Source organism: Otolemur garnettii, unplaced genomic scaffold (assembly GCF_000181295.1).
Source record: "Otolemur garnettii isolate 467f Iridium unplaced genomic scaffold, OtoGar3 scaffold00240, whole genome shotgun sequence".
Classification (NCBI taxonomy): domain Eukaryota; kingdom Metazoa; phylum Chordata; class Mammalia; order Primates; family Galagidae; genus Otolemur; species Otolemur garnettii.
In genome coordinates this window covers 1838025-1845111 of record NW_003852635.1, presented here as the reverse complement: position 1 = coordinate 1845111, position 7087 = coordinate 1838025, and positions in this window count along the sequence as shown.

Genomic DNA, 7087 nt, shown 5'->3' with positions numbered 1-7087 from the left:
AGCACTAATCCCACTGATGGGGCTTCAACCTCACGACTAACCACCTCCCCAAATCACACCTCTGTATAGCCCCCACACTGAGGAAGGAGGATTTCAATGTATAATGGGGGAGGGGGCATTTGCAGTTTTAAACATGGTAAGGGTATTAATACTATTTTCTGCCATAATTTTTTTTCAAGTTTCTTGTATTTTATCTTGTTTAAATTATTCACTTAATGTAGCTCTTCTATTAATATTTAAGGCATATTTTTGTCTTATTGTAAGTAATATCTTCCCATTGTTCTAGAAGCCCTACCCAGTGCAATAGAGGGGGGAAACTATATAAATATTAAAAGAAAAATAAAATTATTTACATTTGTTCTTATGCTCCTTATACAAATTTAATATCTACTAACATTTCAAATTAATCAGAAAATATAATAAAATCACTGAATCCATGTACAAAAGCAATTGTCCTTCCATGAAATATATTAGAAAATAATTGTTTTAAAAGCCTATGATTTACTACAGCATTGGAAAACATAAAATCCTGAGAAATAAATTTCATGAATGATGTGAAATATTTTTGCCCTGAAAATGAGACGTATCAAGAAGACAACATTCAAAGGTCTGTAGAATTTATTTGGATGACATAAACAGCAAGCTTATATTAACATACAAATCGGCTTATCCTATAACTGGAGAATATATTTTCTTGTATTTTAAACCTCCACATGAAAATTTGCATAGTAAGAAAAAAACCCAAATCATAATGGTTGTCATAAGTAGAGATTTTCAAGCCATATCAGCTTGCCATATCCAATGATACTGAAATTTTCAAGCAATACAAATGCTGAAAAAGACATCTAGTGAAATTATTTGAAAATGTAGAAAATTCTAAGTAACACCTGTATCAAAACCTAGAAAATAATTGAAAGAATATATTCAGAATATATACCTATTGAGTACATTTTATGAAATTCTTCTTATACGTCTTAATTTTTGTGAATGAGTGCTTGACTGCTGTGCATTATATACTGAATTTATATTTTATAATTAAATAATTTGCCTTTGTCAATAAAGACATTGACTCTGAATTTGACCATATTGTACTACATTCCTTTGGGTTTCCTTTTGAAACATTACCTAATATTTTATTCTTATACTTTTTTATTCATGGATTTTACATTATTTCAATCTTAACATTCCTGTATTTCAAAGATTATTTCTGATATTTATTTTAATAGTGGTTGATAGGTGATACTTATTTTGCTATGTAATTTTCATTTTATCATATTTGGCTTTATTTAATTTTCTTACATTTCATTTTTTTAAGAATTTTATCTTTGAAAAAACGGGAATTATATGTGTTAATTCTAAATATGTGGGGGGTTTTTGTTTGTTTATTTTGAGACAGAGTCTCACTATGTTGCCTTCAGTATAATGCCATGGCATCACAGCTCATAGCTACCTTAAACTCTTGGGCTTAAGCCATTCTCATGTGTCAGTCTCCCAAGTAGCTGGGACTACAGGCACCCGCCACAACACCCGGCTATTTTTTTGTTGGAGTTGTCATTGTTGTTTAATAGGCCCAAGCCAGGTTTGAACCTGCCTGCCTCAGTGTATGTGGCTGGAGTCCTAACCATTGAGCTACGGGCACCAAGCCATAGGTGGGGATTTTTAAAATTAATTTCTTTTTTTGTGACAGTGCTTTAAATTGAAAGCACAAACAATTGTTGAGATTTTCATTTTTTCTTGGGTCTAATTATAAAGTTTTGCACTAGAATGTTCTTTGCAGCTCAATTCACAATTGCCAAATGTGCAATCAATTCAAGTACCCATCAAGTCATGATAGGGTTAGTGCACTGTGGTATAAGTGCACCATGTAATACTATTCAGCCATAAAACGATTACTTCACCTTTTCTTAGTTTTATCTTCTGAAATTATTGTTTCAAGTTTTAGGTATTCTGCCCTTCCCATTTCTTACCTTAAATATTTTAAAATCTCATTCTCTCACTTCTTCAGTCTCTCTGTCATTTCTTGTCATTATACATCTTCTTTTGATGTTTTCAGATAATGGATATTTCAATGCATTTATTAAAATTTCTTTCTACAGTTGTGAATTAACTTCCATCAGATCAAGATTTCAATTTTTTTCTTTTTTTTCACTATTATCCACATTACTAATTCACTGTAAATGAACTACAATTTTTATTTGTCAGTTTCTGTTTATCTGCTTATATGATACCAAGTAGGCAGTGTATAGGGACGGCTTAAACAAGTAAAAACAGATGGACAGTGGAATCTTGGAAGGTGTTTTTTGTTGTTTTTACCTGGCATCTAATGAGCTGGACAACTGTCACCTTCTGGTGAGATACCACGATGAAGCCTCTTTGCACATACATCATTTCATTTTAAGTGTTATGTTCTTCCAGTAGCTCAGATTTTGGACATCTATTCCGTCTGTGGAGACACATGCTAGGTTTGCTAGTGTTAGCAGGTCTGGGCACTCATTCCAAGGACTGCAGGCAGTAAGCCAGCAGACCATATTCCTTCTCTATGAATCTCTTAGCCCAAACTCCACTGGAAGAAAAAATAAATGAGGATTTAGTTCAGGCTTTAAAGACATGGCAAGCATTCTCCTATGTCTCTCTAGTCTGAGATTTGATCCAAGATGCTGCAGAACGAATCACTGAACTGCCTTTATCAAGGATATTGACATAATGATTTACATCAATTATTATAACCATAACTATATTGCTAATAATTTTATTCCAAGTAGGGAGCTGAGAGGAAAAGATAGGTTAGGAATGTTCCTGTTTTAGTTGCTGAATTCATACCTTGGTGATTTTTCTAGTTTTATGTTTTGAAATAAAAATATTCATTCATCTATGTGTATGTTTGTGTGTGTATTTATATTTAAAGTCAAAATTTGTGTACAAGTCAAGCCAGTTTTTATGATTTCATTTGTTGAATAATTCATTCTTTCAATTAAAGGAGACACTTTCAAACCACATTGAATTTCTCTGCATGTTGAAGTTATTTAAACATTGTATTAATATGTATTTCCATCGATCTGCCTACTTATAAAGACAGGGGCAATACTAATGTAGCAACTGCAGGTTGTTACAACATTTTCTTTTAATGTATGTGATGAACTATTTCACTCGCTATCCCCCCAAAACTGTACTTGAATATTTTCCTTAAAGCAGTGCTCTTCACATTGTTTTTACAACTTTTTCTGTTTTGAACTAGTCAATCGCCACTACCAGATAGTTAGGTAGATTATTAGATATTAGTTGCCTTGTCACACTCATCAAGATAAAGTAGTTTAATCAATAATGGTTAATACTAAGAATTTTAAACTGTTATTGAGATTAAATGAACATTCCTGTGATAAGCCCCAACTTCTGGTGTAAAATCCTTAGTGAGTCAAGACTAATGAAGAGCTCATAGTGGTTCAGAATGATAAAACTGATGTTATACCTCCTATCAGAAAAATCTATACTATATAAAAATAATATTAGCAGCAATAGTAGTAACCATATTAACTAACTTTAGATGATTTCATTATATACCAGATACAATGTCAAGGATTTTTATCTATTAATTCATCAATTCCTCATCATAACTCAAATAATAAATATTTTTAATATAATAAAAATATATTTTTTTATAATTGAAGCAACAAGGAACAGAGACCTTAGATGGCATGTCCATTGGGCCACAGGTAGAGCATAAAGGATATTGAGATCATAGTCTTTAATTCATGAGTTGGTCTCTCTTTCCATTTTCTATTATTTCAAGTAAGTTTACCTTAATCAAAACATGACAAGATAATAAAAGTAGTCAAAGAACTTAGACTGAAGTTCTTTTGGTTAATTTTAGTAGACTCTTCATCAAGAATGGCTCTCTATGCAGAGACAATATTTAAATAGCACCCACCTATACCAAGTAGTCTAGTACATTGCTATTTAAATATTATCCCAGTTAGTAATTTCAGAAGATAAAAATCAAGAAATGGTGAAATAATCTTTGTTATGTTTGAAGAGTGTTCCATGCTATACATACACTACAGTTCATTAATCCATTCACAAGTTGATGGGCACTTGGGTTGATTCCACATGTTGGTAACTGCGAATTAATTTGCAAAGAAGATTCTAGTACAAATGGCCTTATAATTAGGCATAATAAAACTTTTTTTGTTGACCCACTTCCTAAACCATTCCAGGTATGGCAACATGAGATAATGTTTTTAAAGACAAACTCAAAACAAATGGAATTAAAAGCCATGATTCCATGATTATTTTCTCTACATTTTCTCAGATGCTAGGTGAATGTATAAACAGTCTCAAGAAGTATACTGATCATAAAATGTCTATTTAAACATTTGTCAGTTTGCTTCATAATCATCTGCCCACAGGCAAACTAAATACTCATTCAGTTTTCATAGTTACACAATAACAATCCCCAAAGCAGTTAACTCCCAAGAACTTTTCTGAAACTATTTAATTACAGACCTAGTGACAATTATTATTCAATATAGAACAGTGAGTGAAAATACTATTCTCAAAATTGTAATAATTTCTAAAAATAGAACTTTAATTTATTATTGTAAGATTACATATTTTTTTTTTTTTTTAAGAGACAGAGTCTCACTTTGTCACCCTGGGTAGAGTGCAGTGGCGTCACAGCTCACAGCAACCTCCAACTCCTGGGCTTAGGCTATTCTCTTGCCTCAGCCTCCCAAGTAACTGAGACTACAGGTGCCTACCACAACACCTGACTATTATTTTGTTGCAGTTTGACTGGGGCTGAGTTTGAACCCACCACCCTCAGTATATGGGGCTGGTGCCTTGCCCACTGAGCCACAGGTGCCGCCCAAGACCACATAATTATTATTGGCTCCTGATTTTGGTAGTGTAGTTTCACAAACAAGAAAAATACTTCTCCAAATTAATTAGATTGAATGATTTTATGATATTTTACTTCAGGATTTTTAAAGATTTACCCATCCAAATCCAAATATCCACACCTGCTCTGTTTGTTGTTGGGAAAGTTGGGCATGGATTTTATTTGCCTCTTTTCTAATTTTCACACATTAAAAAGTGATGTAACTGAGCTATTTTCATCTATAAAATTTTTTTTGTTTGTTCTTTAACTTTTCCTTCATGCTAATTTATAAAAGTAACATGTATCATTTTTCAGTAAATGATTTTTGGTCTACAACATACATGTACAAAAGTGCACAGATCATAAGGATTCAGCTTAATTAATTTTCAAAAAGAACGTGCTTATTTCACCAGCACTCACATCAATAAATCAAAACTTGTTGACACCCTGAGGTCCGCAGCTCCCACTCGTGCACTCTGAATCTCTTGCCTGCAAGAGGATCTGGTCTCCAAATTAAAAAGATAGAATTTAACCTTCACGTAAATGGAACCACACTGTAAGAACTCTACTAACTGAATTATTTTATTTTATATCTAATTTTGTGATATTAATTTCTGTTTATATATATGGCACCTTTTCATTCCTATGGTTATATATTACTTCATTGTAGCATAGTCAATAATTTGCCCATTCATAGTCATTGGAAAGTATTGTAAACTGCTAAGAATGGAGCTCCTGTGAATATTCTTCTTATGCACGTGTTTGATGAGAATACATACACATATATGTCAGGTATGTAACTAGGAATAGAATTTAAAAATCATAAGGGATATGTGTTTTTCAGCTTTCGTGGATGTGATCAAGAGGTTTCCAAAGGGATTATCCCACTTTAAACTCTAGCTTCTGTGTAACAGAGTACACACATATTGCAATGTGGAAGATGTGTAGATATTTGAAGTTAAGAAATATCATTTTGTTTGTTGCAAAATTCAATAATAGGACTCTTCATTTAAAGGTAAAGAAAAATTTATATAATTTATAAAGGATATTTAACTGAATTACTCTTATGTATATGAACAGTATTATTACTTCAAGATAATATATGCGTACATATATTTTTTTAGACAATCTCACTGTCAGCCTGGATAGAGTGCTATGGCTTCATAGCTCACAGCAACCTCAAACACTTGAGTTTGAGAAATCTTTTTGTCTCAGCCTACCAAGTAGCTGGGACCATAGGTGTGCACCACCATGTCTAGCTACTTTTTTTATTTTTCATAGAGATGTGGTCTCACTCTCACTCAGGCTGGTCTTGAACTCCTGAGCTCAAGCAATCCACCTGCCTTGGCCTCTCAGGATTATAGGTGTGAGCCACCATGCCAGCCAGATAATATAGATTTTACAACTCACCAGATTATTAGATAGAAAATATTTATGAAAAATATTGACTCTCTTTATCATCTTTAGTTGCCAACATATCATAAATTTCATCTGAAGATTTATATCCCTGAAATTATGCTAGCATATAAATTTCTTAAGTATTCTAGTATTTTCATCCCTGGATTAAGATATATTGTCATTAAAAATATCCAGTCACTTTTGTTCCTTCTCAGAAAATTCATTACACTAGGTTCAAATTTGCAAAGAAAAATTTTACATGTTTGAACTTTAAATAAATATTTTCCATTCACAAGTACAGTAGGGAATATGCATATGACAATGCATTTTTAATTTATTGGCCTCAGAAAATGTAAATATATGTATATATTGTAAATTTATAAATTGAAAGTCACCTATGCTTTAAACATAAACGTGAACACAACGTCTTGTCAGGTAAGTATAAAGTGTCCTCTCAAGTGTAGGATTCAGGGCAAGAAGATCCAAAAAAAATAGCCAGCTGCCTTAGGAAAATAGAGTCGTTGGTGTCAGAGGGGTTTATGGAAAAGATGAACTAGTTTATCTTGGCAGAATAATCCAAGCCAGGTATATCTAGGCAGAGTAATCTGAAGTGCAGCGCCAAAAATGTTGAGTTTCAGGCAGCTAGCTGTGCCCTCAGTTTGGGGGGTACTCTTGGATGAAGAATGACCACACACCCCAAAGCAAGGCAAGCATAAAAGAAAGTTGATTGAGGGAGAAAAAGATAGGTCCATAATGTGGGCTTAACAGCAAAATACATAAATATTCTCTATTTTTTGAGACTTGGAAAAAAAAAAA